The following is a 16,614-nucleotide window of genomic DNA, read 5'->3' on the forward strand; positions in this document are numbered from 1 at the left end:
TCTCCTTCATACGCGGCGCGGATGCGCCCATCTAGCATCTTTTGTTTCTAGGTATAGTTCGAATTATGAATTTTCCACACAAAGTTAGTAACGTTATGCGGTGCAACGTCACAGAATGAATGTTCAAGAGCATTTTTAAGAGTCCCACACCCAGTATGAGTAACGTGAGATGTAGGAAAAGTCTTACTGACACTTTTGTAAATGTCACAAGTATTTGTTAAATGGTACTGAATTGGGTAGATTTGTATCAACTTTTTCACAAGAGTGGCTGAAAATACCAGCGTGGTACCAACGGGCCGATGAATGACAAAAAGGGCTGGATTTGGTACAATTGTACCACGTGTGGTTCCTCTGCTGAGCTCTCTCACGGCTGTATGAATAGCTTACGCGCCTTTGAGTACGAGACTTGGGATCAATTTATGGCGGGAGCTCATGCGGTCCGGATTCCACGTTAAGCTGTAGGTCTACATGTCTTATAGCCTCGTTGTTGAACAGGTCGCTGAACTCCAATCAATTTAATTTAATTTGTGGGCAACACTAATTGAATAAAACAAAGTTAGTAAGATTACTCAAAAGATAACGCACACAAGTGTCCCGGTTTGAACGATATAAATAGAAAAAGGAATGTAGTCATAGTTTAAACCTAACAGTCTAAGAGTCCTTATTCAGTCCATCCTTTTTAAATATTTTAAAAGAAAGTAATTATGTATTGAACGATCTAGAGAATATTATGACAGTTAATGGTCCTAATGATGGTATGGAAGTAAGTGGATCAAAGCCTTGAGCAGATATTTTTGTTACTTTTGTGATCCGTGAAGCATTATGGGACTACAATAGACTTTATACTTACGCGAACTCACTGCTGAAACTCATGGAATTAGTAGTGTTGTCACGAGACGAGACGACAGGCTGTCTCGTCTCGTCTCGTGCAAAGCATGTCTCGTCTCGGAAAAATGTGCTCGTCCCGTCTCCAGAGGTCCTGTTCCGTCTCGTCTCGTCTCGTTTCGTTTGTCTCGTTTTCTCTCGTCTTGTCTCGTAAAAAATATAGCAGCATATCATGGGAAGGAAAGTAAAATGTAGCAGGCTGCACCATGCTAAGTATTACCCAGAGTTACAAGTATTACCCAGAAGTTACAAGTATTACCCAGAACACACAAGACAAGAAATGTCACGGTAGCTACACCGTGAAGCCTTCACCTCTGGTGTATGTGGTAGTCGGTTCGATCTCGGTTAGTGCCATGTCAGCTTTGTGGTGGACAAAGATTGAATCTGTGTGGGGACCGCGGTGGCTCAGTGGTAGAGCGTTCACCTCTGGTGCTTGGGGTCTCGGGTTCGATCCCAGCCCCCGCCAAATGAACTTTGTGGTGGACAAACACCGTGTGCATGGGTTTTCTCGGAGTTCTTCCGTTTCCTCCCACTTTCTTCATTCCACCGTTTCATTCATTACTCATCATCACTGTCTCCTTTAACCTAACCAGCATAATCGTGGGACGTAAAACTCAAAGATTACATTTCATTTTTCGAATGTGTGTGTTTTCTCGAAGTTGTCTGAGGTTGTAATAGTTTACAAGATAATATATCTCTGCTCTTAGTTTTCTGAGGCTTCTCGACCCTGGCTTCTTTTTTTTACATTCTGAAACATTGAAATTTGTTTCACTAGTTTCAATACACGAATATACAGTAAATTGCTCATAGGTACGTCGAAGATGAATACACTAATGTCAAATAATGTTTACACGACAAGCAAAGTTCGATGTAAAGGTGTCACCATCCCCGACACCATCGTATACTATCAGCCCACTTGCTTTATAGTGTCTGTATATATATATATATATATATATATATATATATATATATATATATATATATATATATATATATATACAGAGAGAGAGAGAGAGAGAGATGGAAAGATATATATAGATAAATATGTGTTTACACTTTGATTTAATATATTCCAGCCTTTAGGTTTAACAGTGTTAACCCATACCAATCCAAAAACTACTTTCCATTTTAGCATGATTAGATTTGTTGCAATTATTTTTCTTTTATTTTAAAAACAAGCTCGGAATCAAATAATTTTATTGAGTAATGGAAAGTATTTGATTGAAATTTTATATGTTACTGCACAGTAAGCTCTACTTAAAGTGCCATAGTAATGTGAGCTGAACGACACATCGGACGAAAGAATGCTTGGAGCCAGTCTTCACTTCCATGGTTCAAATCTGTTCCCATAACCGCGGGGTGTGTGCTACTATGTGGTGGTTGCAGTGTTGGGCAAATTTCAATTGAATTAACAATTAACAATTAATCTGTAAATTTAATTGTTAATTGCAATTAACAATTGAAATAAGTAATGGTTAATTGTTAATTGCAGTTGGCCATTAAAAAAGGAGAATCAATTGCAATTGATCAATTGATTGAAAGTAATTGCAGTGGAAAGTAATTGCAATTGAATTCTGTAATTCAATTGCAATTGAAATTAATTGGCAATTGATTCAATTGCAATTGATTTCCACAGCAATTACTTTCAATTGATTGATCAATTGCAATTGATTTTCACTGATTAATTTTCAACACTGTAGTTCAGAGAGGGCGTGGGGCAATGAAAACTTTAGCCACGACCAATTGACTCACCACCCGTCGTGACCCACGACCCACCGTGACCCACTCTGACCCACCACCCACCATAAATCACTCTTACCCACTGTGTCCCACAGACCCGCCAAAACCCATTGTCATCAACTCTGACCCATGATTCACGCCCTCTTCTCTACTGACTAAAGAGTTTAAACTTGTAATAAAACAAGCCTATAAAATTATCACTCATAGGAGTTTGAATTTCTACGAGCAATCGCTCAAGCATCGCACTAATACAATAACGGCGGATCTGACCTTTCTAATATAAATAAAATAGTTTGTTCGTGTGTCTGTGTGTCTATCTTTGTGCGGCCTGTGGACGAGACGAGTGGACCGAAACTTTTCAAAATTTGGTCACGGGTAGCTTGGTCTAGGCCCCAGACCAAGACGAAGAGTTTTTTTTTAATTCCTTACTAGGGGGTCTCCAGGAGACGTTTACCGGGACCGGCCTGGGGACCAGACAAGTCGACCGAGAGTTACCAAATTTTGGTCAAAGATACCTTGGTTCAGGTCCCACACCAAGGCAAAACTTTTTCGAAAAAATTCGAACCAGGGGGTCTCAGGGGGGCGTTTACCGGGACATGTAAAAGTAGTAGAAAATTACCGATATCAGTGTCGATTTCATAGTTTTCGCGGTCGCTGAGATCAATGGTGAAACTCCGATCGCATTAACTTCCAAATTCACCGTATTCTGCTACGGGCCGTGGGTCAATGGGGGGGGGGGATACCGAAACGTACAAGTAATCCAAAATGACCGATATTAGTGTCAAATCCATAGTTTTCGCGGTTGCTGATATCAATGGTGACACTACCATTAGCGATGACTTTCAAATTCATCCATCGTTGTATGCGGGCCTTGGGTCACCAGAGGGGGGAATTCCGAGACATGTAAAAAAATAATCGAAAATGACCGATATTAATGTCAAATTCATAGTTTTCGGGGTAGCTGAGCTCATTGGTGAAACTCAAGACCGCGTTTACTTTCACATTTAGCCCCCATCAGATAAGAAACGGGGGCATTATGAAGGGGATCACGAGACATGTAAAAATAATCCACAATGACCGATGTCAAATCCGTAGTTTTCGCGGTGGCTGAGATCAATGGTGATACTTTCATAAGCGATGATTTTCAAATTTAGCCACCATTGTATGCGGGCCGGGAGTCACCGGGGGTGGGGAATTGCGAGACATGTAAAACTAATGGAAAGTGACCGATATTATTGTCAAATCCATAGTTTTCGCTGTCGCTGAGATGAATGGTGATACTTCCACAGGCGTTGACTTCCAAATACAGCCCCCATCGGCTGCGGACCAGAGGCATTGTTTTTTTCAAAATTGGAACCAGAGGATTATAGGGATTTTTACCGGCATATGTAAAAAGTAGTAGAAAATGGCAGATGTTAGTGTCACATTCATAGTTTTCGTGGTATTAGTTGGGGGTTGGTGGGGGCCAGAGGAGATTGTTTCACAACACGAACCAAGGGGGTCTGAGGGGGCGTTCACCGGGACATGTAAAAGTAGTAGGATTTGTGTCGAATCCATATTTATCGGGGTTGCTCAGACGTATAGTGACACCCCCGATAGTGTTTACGTTCAAATTCAGCCCCATCGGCCTTCCCAATGAAAACACATGTACGTTGTTGGATATATATTCACACAAAATATATCCAATGTTAAAAATGTTTCTTAATTGTTCTCCCGTTGTTCAGTTTGTTTACATTGATATTTTATCTGATCCGTGCGAAGAACGGGCATAACAGTTAGTACGAAATGGTAAAGTGTTTGTTATGGACCAAATTACAATGAATTCAATTATATAGATAATTATTATAATTATAACTAATAAATATTTCCTTGTTGAATCATAGAGCTCCTCCGTGGCTAAGCGGTTAGCGTACGCGCCTTTGGCGTGGGAAACCCGGGTTCGATTCCCGGCGGGAGCTCATGTGGTTCGGATTCCACGTTAATCAGTAGGTCCATGTCTCATATAGCCTCGCTGCTGACCGGGGCGTTAAACCCCAAAAGCAACTCAAAATCAAATCAACTTGTTGAATTATACATATTTTTCAGTGGAAAAATGAATACAATTTAAAAGTCCCAAATCAACGTAAAGTAGACCAACGTAAAGGAAAAATGAATATAATTTTCCATATAATTAAGTTTACAAACTTAAAATTTCCATGTAATTAAGCTAAATTTCCATTTTTGTGTCGTTTCGTGCGCCTATTTCCTCGTTTTCTGCGTCACCGGAAATGGGTCAATGTTATCCTACAAACATGGCGGAACAAGTTAATGCTGTTCCGTCAGGAACGATTTCGAGGTCGTTTCCTTCACATCGTTTTCTACCGTTTTGTAAGCATATTTCCATGTTTTGTAAATCAATGGTAGTGGGTCAAAATGGGCATTCAATGTGGGAAGAAAACTGATCCACTCTCCCACCAGTATCGAATTTCAAGGTCGCTTTTTTCGCATTGTTTAGTGCATATTTATACCGTTTCTGCGCATACTTTCACTTTTGTAGGCCAACGAAAGTGGGTCAAAGGTGACCTACAAATATGGCAGAGAAAGACATATTCATTCCACTTTCAAGATCCATTTTGACCCTCTTCCACTGATGCACAAAGCGACACAAATCATGTATAAAAAGTGTGAAAGAAACGACCTCATTTGATGGTGACGGAACAGCATTAAGTTATTCCGCTATACTTGTAGGCCATTTTGACCCATTTTTGTTGTCGCACTAAAGTGGAAATAGAAGCACTAAAGTGGAAATAGGAGCACAAAACGGTACAAAGCAGGCACTATACGATGCAAAAGAAACGAACCCCCAAATTCGATAGTGGCGGAACAATGGCTCTATTTTCTCACACATTGATGGACCATTTTGACGCATTTCTGGTGATGCTCAAAACGTGGAAGTAGGCGAACAGAACGGTACAAAATACACACTGAACGATGCGAAAGAACCAACCCCGAAATTCGATAGTGGCGGAATAGTGAGCCATTTAACTCCCACTTTAAAGGCCCGTTTAACTCACTTCCGGTGACGCACAAGACGAGGAAGTAGGCACAGAAAACTTTTTAAAAAATAATCACTAAACGATGCGAAAGAAACGACCTAGAAATTCGATAGTGTCGGAACAATGGGTCATTTTGGTCACACTTTGGACGTCCATTTTCACATACATCTGGTGACGCGCAAAACGTGAAAATAAGAGCACGAAACGGCACGAAACATTCACTACTCGACGCGAAAGGAAGGACCACGAAATTCGGTAGGTATAGTGGTGGTGCAGTGGGTCATTTTCGTCCCACCTTCGAGGTCCATTTTGACCGTCTTCCAGTGACGCACAAAACGTCGAAATACGCGTACAAAAGGGTATGCAATGTGAAATTAACGACCTCGAAATTCGATAGTAGCGGAACTCTCGGTCATCTTCGTCCCATCTTGGAAGCCCATTTTGACCCACTTCCGGTGACGCACTAAACGTGGAAATAAGGGCACGAAACGGCACGAAAATCCACTAGTCGATGGAAAGGGAAGGATATCGAAATTTGGTAGTGGCGGAGCAGTGGGTCATTTTCGTCCCACCTTTGAGGTCCATTTTGACCGTCTTCCAGTGACGCACAAAACGTCGAAATAGACGTACAAAAGGGTACGCGATGTGAAATTAACGACCTCGAGATTTAATAGTGGCGGAACAGTGTGTCATTTTCGTCCTACCTTGGAAGCCCATTTTGACCCATTTCTGTGACGCACGAAACGTGGAAATAAGGGTACGAAAAGGCACGAAAATCCACTAGTCGATTCGAAAGGAAGGATATCGAAATTCGGTAGTGGCGGAGCAGTGGGTCATTTTCGTCCCACCTTCGAGGCCCATTTTGACCGTCTTCCAGTGACGCACAAAACGTCGAAATAGGCGCACAAAAGGGTACGCGATGTGAAATTAACGGCCTCGAAATTCGATAGTAGCAGAACTCTCGGTCATTTTCGTCCCATCTTGGAAGCCCATTTTGACCCACTTCCAGTGACGCACAAAACGTCGAAATAGACGTACAAAAGGGTACGCGATGTGAAATTAACGACCTCGAAATTTAATAGTGGCGGAACTCTTGTTCGTTTTCGTCCCACCTTGGGGACTCATTTTAACCCACTTCCCACGACGTACAAAACGGAAGTAGACGCACAAAACGATGTGAAGGAAACAATCTCGAAATTCATTGGTGGCGGAAGAGCAATAACTTGTTCCGCCATATTTGTAGGCCCATTTTGACCCACTTCCGGTGATGCACAAAATGTGGGAATAGGCGCATAAAGCGACACAAAACACGCACAAAAGATGCGTTGGCGCGGTGGGTCAGTGGTAGAGCGTTCACCTCCGGTGCTTGAGGTCCCTGGTTCGATCCCAGCTCGCGCAGTTTGTACTTTGTGGTGGACAAACACCGTGCTCGTGGATTTTCTCGGGGTTCTCCCGTTTCCTCCCACTTTCTTCATTTCATTCATTTCCTATCATCACCGTCTCCTTTAGCCTATCCGGCATAAGCGTGAGACGTAAAACTAAAGATTTCTTATCATTTTTTGTAGTTCTTACCATCAAGGCTGAGAACTGCACGGTCCAATTTTTTAGCCAAAGTAGAAGCCCAACCGGAATAGTGATGTCAACCGACTCGGCTTGGTTCAACTGAGCGTACAGCTTGAGCTGGCTTGGTTGGGATTACCCATCGACTGGGCTCAATTGAGCCAATGGCTTGAACCGGCTCGGTAAAGACAAGTCATCGGCTCGGCTCGATTGGAGCCAATGGCTCGAATCAGCTCCGTTGAAACGAATCCATAGGCTGGGTTCGAGTCAGCTCAACTGAGCCGATGGCTCGAACGGGCTCGGTTGAGGTAAGCAATCAGCTCAATTCGGCTCGGCTCGTGTGAGCCATCGGCTGAAGCTGGCTCGGTTGGATGAGCTGTTGGCTCGGCTCACTTCTCGGTTCGGCTCGATAAGTGAATAAGCTGTGAGCGAGCCGCTTGAGCTGTTGACAACCCTAAACCCGGGTCGAGCAGTTTTGAACATGTTTGGCTGGAGTCCCATAACTTCTAACAATTTTTGGCCCGAATACTTGCTCCTCCTGAACTCAAACCAAGAACCTCGTGACCGATGTCCTTGCCTCCTGAAGATTTCTTGACGACCGAGATCGACAGTCAACTAATTTTTAGTATTCCGATACAACCGCCTATATTCCATGTTTATACAGGTACACGGTGTTATAATGATAATTAATTATAGTAGTAGTAGTAGTATCATTGATTATTATATTGTCTATGTAGGATACTTGAAGATAGTAGTACTTGGAACTACACAAAGGATTTAGCTCGAATTGGCTCGACTCGACTGGAAACTCGATCCGAATTCGAGTCGAGTTGGGGGAAATTTTTCGAGCCGAGATCTCAAGTCGAGCTCAAAGATGTCTGCTTCGAGTCGAGTCGAGTTTTAAAGAAAACTCGCTCGAACTCGCTGGTGCCCATTCCTATTGTATGCATGACGGGCATATAGAGTTCTTTCGAGGGGGATAGAACCATAAACATATTTTAAAAAATACTTAGTTTCCTGGCTTTTTTCCCAGGGGGGGGAGGGATGGTAGGTATCCAGCATTTCTTATAAGTACCTTATTTGAAATATGTAAAACAGTAACAAGTGGACAACACAATACACACACATCTTCTTATCTTCAGTTTTAATTGCTGATTTCAATTGCAATTAACAATTACAATTAACAATTACAAGTTTCAATTGTCAATTGCAATTAACAATTAAATGTTTCAATTGCACCCTTTGCAATTGACAATTAACAATTAAAAGTTTCAATTGCCTGGTGACCAATTAACAATTAACAATTGACGAAAATTTAATTGCAAATTTTATGATTGAATTCAATTGCAATTGAAATTAATTGTCAATTACAAATTGAAATCAATTGCAATTGAAATCAATTGCAATTGATTTTCAGAGCAATTACTTTCAATTGATTGATCAATTGCAATTGATTTCAATTGATTTTGCCCAACACTGGGTGGTTGCCCCGTTTGTGTAACAAACTCATGACAGTACACCCAGATTAGCTAATGGTCTAAAAAAAGAAGTTGATTTTTGGGTGGCCATTTTGGATTAAAGTTTCTTATATTGTGATGTATTCGCAATCATACAACGTACATCTTCATACCAAGCCGAGCGGTCTGTGGCGATAAACCATCGGCTTGAAGGCCCCGTGTTGAGTTCCGGAAGGGTCATGTGTATGGATTTTAACAGCATTTGCTTTTTCGTATTGTGTCAGGGGGGGGATCGTACGGGATAAAAGTATTTCAGTCTGAAAAAAATGGAGAGAATATCCTCCCCAGTAAGGGAGTAAGGGATTAGTAAAAATATAGGATATACATTTTATAGCAGGTTTAAAAATATGGTTTGGGTATCCTATTTCTTTTCTGTTAATTATGTTCTTCAATGTTCGAATTTTGATCATTCTCATGATATTTTCTGCTTTCAACGGAGTTCCATGAATATTATACCAAATGTCCTTTACACTCTGCAAGAAACCATTTCTGAAGATAATTCAGGTTCTAATGAATATTATTCACTAGGAAAGGGAAGTATTCCTCTCCTCTCAACATGGAAGCAGATGGCAATTTCGCACTCTGGTCAGATCAATCATTTCCACGTAACAAAACGAAGGTCCCCCTTTAAAACTTCTTTACCTAAAATGTTATTATTAGTATCATAAATTTGCTGAAAGCAAACAATTTGAAGGGTTCATCGATAATATCTTTGCTTTCTTTGTCCTTCGCTCGCCTTCCAAACCAAGAGGTGAATTTTACAACATGACTGCTGTATAATAAGCGAGCAATTGGTAAAATGGTAAAAGTGTGTTTCTATGTGTATGTGTGTGTGAGAGAGAGAAAGAGAGAGAGAGAGAGAAGACAAAATTTTAGTTGCACGATGACATACTTCAATTGCCGTTTTCGGTTCATATAGCAAAAAGAATACCGCCACCAGAGAATAAAGACAAGGGTAGTCTGTTCTGTTCTTTTCTGCCATCTCAGACAGAACTTTCAACTACAGCCTGTAATGGGTGTAGACCTTACCCAGTTTTCAAATTGAATAGATGGTGGTGGTAGTTCGGTTTCTTGACCTTGTAAAAATCTTCCCTGTCTTTGATTTTGTTTGTCATCATTCCAGCCAGAAATAAAAAAAAAATGAGAATTCCTCAGTTTACAGCAAGGGGAATTGGGGACAAGACATTAAGGATGATATTCCTGGACGCTCATGTATCACGATTGCTTCATTCAATAGCAGAGGACACTTCTCTATGAAGGCTTTTCAACATGTTTTCTCACCAAGGGGATTTTCCTTTTGCAACCTATATGACGACTGGTAATTTCAATCTTGGCCATTCCCGCCAGCGTTTTCATTTTCGAGACTCGAGACGAGACGAGACATTTCACGAGACGTCCCGTCTCTTTTTCGAGACGGGACAAGCGGTCTGCCTCGTCTCGTGTATCGTCCAAAAGGGTTCTGTCTCGTCTCGTTTACGAGACGAGACGAGACAAGACACGAGAAATGTCCCGTCTCGTGGCAACACTAGGTATTAGATCTGTCTATAACTTCCAGTTGGAATACAGGAATAACATTAGAGATGAAATTTATTCTTGGGACTCTGAAACCCTTGGCTCTATCTCGGATCATCTTTCACGTGAGTTACCGGAATTTTCATAGTACTAATGTCTAAAGTCTCTCCCGGGCGAAATCTAAAATCATCATTGATTACGGTGATTCGGATTCCACCTTAAAATTGCAGGTCCACGTCTCGTAGTATCGATGTTGGAAAGGGACGCGAAGCTTCGACCAGAGATGGGAGTGGGTAGTGGGTCAACAGCATGTGACCGACTGCAACCCACCACTCACCATGACCCACCGACTCAGTCTGACCTACCGACTCTGCTCACTGCATTGTAGACAGTATCTTCTGAAGACTGGTAATTTTGCCTGTTTTTTACTTTCAAGACCTTCATTTCCCTTCCTTTTCCATTTGTTTATGTCTATTTACCTGAGGCGAGTAGGCTATATCTAAGTGAAAAAAGAATTTCAGGCACTTTTGGACATTGATATTTGTAATTGTAATAATAGCAATAGGACTTATACCACTACTTGGCTTTCGAGGGCTATGAGTTTCTAGAGCAGCTAACTACTGGAAAAATACATTTTGAATCACTAATATATAAATTATTATATAAAAAATTGAATGTAACTATGTGTGCCTGATCATCACGGCCAAATTGCAAAGTCGAATGAAATGACTTTTGGTATATAGTTAGGTCGTATTATATTGCTTTCACTATAATACATATCCTAAGGAGGCAGTGAGGATCCGAAATTTTGCAGGAAAAAAATTGAGTCTCTCGCAAGCCGTTAGACTTACGGAGCTGAAATTCAGTGTATTAACTAAAAAACTAACTAACTCTATGGCCTATTGAACCCGGAGGTTCAGTGCCGCGTTCACTAAAGCTCTCCACTGACTTCTATCCTTAGCTAATTGCATCCACTTTCTACTTTGTATTCCTATCTCTGCGAGATCCATCTTAATATTATCCTCCCAAATGCGCCGAGGTCTTCCTAATGGTCGTTTTCCTATGGGTCTACCAGTCAGGACTTTGAAAGCGTTTCTACTTTCTTCCATTCTAGCTACATGACCTGCCCACCTAAGCCTCCTAGACTTGACGACCCTAACAATGTTGGGTAAACCGTATAAACTATGTAGTTCCTCGTTATGAAGCTTCCGCCATTCCCCATTCTCGTTCCTCTTAGGTCCGAATATTCTTCTTAGGATCCTGTTCTCAAATACTTTCAGTCTATGTTCTTCCCTCAGAGTAAGCGACCATGTTTCGCAACCATACAGAACAACAGGCATGATTATCGTTTTATATATTTTAAGCTTCAAATTCCTCGACAGAATTCGCGACGACAAGAGATTTTGAACCGAATAGTAACACGAATTCCCTGCTTTTAGTCGACATTTAATTTCTTCGTGAATATGATTTTCGTCTGTTAATATTGATCCTAAATATTTGAAAGTATCCACTTTATCAAAAGTATTATTTAATATTTTAACGCCTGCACAATTTGCCGTATTACGGTCATGACGCACTTCCATGTATTTAGTGTATTAACTCTTTATTGAAAATAAACAGAATGTGTCTTAACATTTTTTTTAAATTCTCCTTTATGGGGAGGAGATCTTTCTTTATGTGGAAAATTGGTAGTGAATTGGTTTGTAAAAATGATCGAAAACGATCGATATTAGTTAAGATAAAAATTCAGAAACAAAAAATACAGTGCTTCGCTTCATATATCCATTGCTTTCTACTATAATAATTGCTGAAGCTTATGTTTATTATATGGAGCGCTTACAGCACAGGGCAATCAACTCAAAGTTATGAGAAAAATAGACATAAAATTTGTACTGTAAGCTTAATTACACGGAAATTTTAAGTTTGGATTGTATGCATAATTATATGGAAAAATTTTACACTTTTTTCCTTTACGTTGGTCTACTTCCTTGACTTGGGACTTTCAAATTTCATCCCTTTTTCCGCTGAAAAGTATCGATAGTTCAACAAGGAAATAATTATACTATGATAATTTAATTGAAATTCATCGTAATTTGGCCCATGACAAACAGCAGTGTGGTAATTGAAGGGGAAGAAGGGGGTGTTCCCAGGCACCTCTGAACACTTCCCTAAAACCTCGTTCCCCTTTGCCTTCTAGGGGGGGGGGAAGTTAATGACACCAAACCTTCATGTCTAATTACAAAAAATAAATTTATAAATAAATAAGAAATCATCAGTTCATCAGGCTTTAATTGATAATTTATGCACAAGATTCCCTATCGAAGATGTGGTAGATTAAGTTTGTGTTCTCCACGAGTCAACATTGCCAACTGACATGGTCGATATGGAAAAGATATTGTATGGTAATAGAGAGGTGATACTTCTTGCTGAGTATTTCAAAACTGACCAAGAAAAAACGTTATCAGACGTAAGTCTAACAAGCAGATTGTCGATTAGGAGATGCAGAAATTTCTACGTCAGGTAGAATTATTATCAATTTCCGCGACAGAGAGCGAACGGGGATTTCCCTTATGAATTTAAAGAGAACTGATATTAGAAATAAACTAAGTGCTCATACATTGTCTAACTTGTTCATCAATGTTAAAGGCCTACTGGTAGTCAAGCTCAAAGTAGACGAGCTAGTTATTTCTTGACTGAAGGATAGACATCATTCCGTTGCGGATGATTTACCACGAAAAAGTTCTGGAGGTCAACAGGAAATAAACTCAATTTCAGATTTGTTTTAAGGTGGCAAATTATGAATTATGGAAAATGTATACTTGTATTACTAATGTAGTTTATACGGTTTACCCAACATTGTTAGGGTCGTCAAGTCTAGGAGGCTTAGGTGGGCAGGTCATGTAGCTAGAATGGAAGAAAGTAGAAACGCTTTCAAAGTCTTGACTGGTAGACCCATAGGAAAACGACCATTAGGAAGACCTAGGCGCAGATGGGAGGACAATATTAAGATGGATCTCGCAGAGATAGGAATACAAAGTAGAAACTGGATGCAATTAGCTAAGGATAGAAGTCAGTGGAGAGCTTTTGTGAACGCGGCACTGAACCTCCGGGTTCCATAGGCCATAGAGTTAGTTAGTTAGTTAGTTGTATTACTAATGGCTTATTTGTGTTATTCAACTTTGTACCGAATTTTTAGGCACACGCTACTTTTCCCCCACCTCAAAGTGCTTAAATTTCCTCACTGACAAGCACTTTACCACTTTATATCGTAAAAGTTAGATCCATCGTTATTGTAACAGAGTGGTGTTTGAGCGATTGACCGTAGAAACTGTTTAGTCAGTAGTGTCAGAGTTAATGACGATGGATTTTGGTGAGTTAAAGTAGGTCACAGTGGATGAGAGTGGTTCATGGCGGGTGGTGGTTCATGGTGGGTCAGAGTGGGTCACGGTGGGTGGTGGGTTAGAGTGGGTCCTGGGTCAAGTTTTCATTGACCCACGCCAACTCTGGCTTCGACAATGAATAACAGCTTACTTTACGATAGCACGATGTATTGCAACTATAAATATATTTTATTTTTAATCACCGCTATGTGTAGCACACAGCTCCTCGGTAACGTAGTCCAAGGATCACTTGGGGTCCCGGGTTTGATTCCCGGTGAAGCAAGAAATTTTTAGCGTTCTATTTTTTTTTCTGATGCGCCTAAGAGTTCACCTGGGCCTTCCTTCCTGTGGCAACCGGGGGGAAAATATAGAGTCCAAAACGTGGTTGTGACTATATCACTTCCGTGAGTCACGAAGTCAAGAAAATGTGCCACTTTTACCTTCACCCTACTGCTAGGCACAAAAACTGCCTTTTCGGGTTTTAGGAAAATCGAAACTGTATTTTGAAAAGTTTTTAAAAAAAAAAACGAAATGAAAACAAGTTTCGGTTTTCTAGCAAACAGTTTTAGTTTTGAACCCACTTCGCCTTCTTACAGAAACAATTTGCTTCTTCCTTAACTTTTTAGGAAATTAGTACTAGACCTACAAGAACAAGAAAGGATACCAGTTTTGCGAAAATTACACTGGTTTCACAAAAATTCCAAACCAGTTGGGGATAAGTAAAAACGATTTTTCATTTTAGTTTGACGTCTCACGGTTGTGCCCTTTATGCTAAAGGAGAGGGTTTATTATTGATTCTGAAATGAAATTATTTGTGCAGCTCTCACTGAAAAATTGAATCCGAGACCATCCGCGCTAAATGAAACGCATTTGCCACTTGACTAGCTGAGAGGGCTAAAAGTAAAAAATGGTTTCGGACTGGCCTGTCTGTTGTTCCGACTTAAATCACATTGACCACGTTTAAGACAGTATGGGCAGGCATAACAAGTTCACATACACCAATTTCTATTCGGGGGGCCACGGTGGCTCAGTGGTAGAGCGTTCACCTCTGGTGCTAGGGGTCTCGGGTTCAAACCCTGCTCCCGCCAAGTAAACTTTGTGGTGGACAAACACCGTGTGCGTGGGTTTTCTCGGGGTTCTCCCGTTTCCTCCCACTTTCTTCATTTCACCATTTCATTCATCTCTCATCATCACCGTCTCCTTTAGCCTAACCGGCATAACAGTGGGACGTAAAACTCAAAAATTTCATTTCATTTTTTCTATCCGATGGTTGTCAATAGCGCTGGTGGAGGAATGAAACTCATACTAGTTTAATTTTCATGGAATAAGCATGTTTTTTCTGCCTATTTAAGAATATAAATTAATTTTTCGACTTGGGTTGGTTAGTCCAGTTGGTTGGAGGGTCGTGCTAATAAGGCGAAGGTCGTGGGTTAGATCGCCTCACTGGCTATGAGTTTTGTAATCGAGCGTTTGGTACGTTTTGCCGTAAGTCTGACTTCCTTTTCTGCATGCTGCCTGCTAATTGGACTATTGCGCTCTTATATACCAAATCAAAACCATAAATTACGAGGGGAAACAGCAATAGGTAAAGTCCTTCCTCCGCGAGAAATCGTCTCGTCATTAAAACATGATAACAAGTGTATTTTGAAATTCGAAACGTGAGTATAACAATTCTTATATCGTAACTCGACTTAAGTCATATTAAGCACATTGTGTAATTACCTGCGTATCTGTAAACAGTAACATTTTTTTCATTGTATTTACAATTGCTTTATCATTTTATAGCTTGTATACTATGAATTACGTAACCTTGAAAGAGTGTTTGAAATCTAAGACCAGAGTGAACTAAAATTCTTAAAATTCTCGTCTCCCTTCGATTCTTGTCTAGAAAACGAATACGATAGTTGTTCCGTTTTTTCTCGTCTCAATTTGAATTTAGAAATGTGCTTCTCATTTCATGGAATACACTAGAAACTGAAATTAACTGCATTTTATAAGCTAAAGTGTCATTGCATTGCAATCTACAATAGTTTATCGAGAACAGTGGTTCCCAACCAGAGGCTGTCCTTCCTCTGGCGAGTCATCAGAAGCGAGCAAGGGGGCGGAAGCTACTAACAGAAATACACTACATTCGTAATTACTACAGGGTTACCAAAATGTCTTGATCCGTGGGGAAAAATGCGAACTATACTCATATCCTTGACTCACCCACACGTTAAGCCAATAAGAGTTCAGCTGTTGCTAAGCGAGAGAGCCTTGTAGTCATGGGAGTGGAATTCCTTCAGCCCATAGCAGCGCTTGGAATGGAAGACTGTGTCAAGGCAATGTAGTATATCTTATAATATTACGAATGTTCTAACAAGAAGTCGTCAAATAAAATACCGTACGTATAAACACAAAGTAAGTATTGAGTAAGAACTGTGGTTTCCATCGAAAAACTTGTAAAACATAATATATGGATATGCACTGTAAGCATACGCAGAAGGCTTGTAGAAATAAAAATAAATTGGTGAGAATATTATTATTATTACTATTATCATTATTTTACAAGTCTTATAGATTGTCTGTTGTATAGATTAATGAATAAATTAAATTTATGGCAAAGAGTTATTTACCAATATTTAATAAACTTGTTATATTTATCGTCAGTATATTTTAAACAATAGTTTGACAGCAATATATATATATATATATATATATATATATATATATATATATATATATAGAGAGAGAGAGAGAGAGAGAGAGAGAGAGAGAGAGGGTGTCTCAAAAGTCTCCTGACATAGGGTAACTCTGTTAGTATCATAGTTACAACCAAATGTAAGAAGAAAAAACATCTCCAAATATGATGTTTTCAATCTAAAGTGAAAGAAGATTTTTTTTTTTTCAAATAGGATGAGCCGTTTGGGCTGTACACTCTTTATGCGACCAATGTTAAATGAAAAAGCAATGTTGCCATTTACCTGGACCCGTAACATAAGTGAA

The sequence above is a fragment of the Thermobia domestica genome, chromosome 15 (genome assembly GCF_964235325.1).
Source record: "Thermobia domestica chromosome 15, izTheDome1.hap1.1, whole genome shotgun sequence".
NCBI lineage: Eukaryota > Metazoa > Arthropoda > Insecta > Zygentoma > Lepismatidae > Thermobia > Thermobia domestica.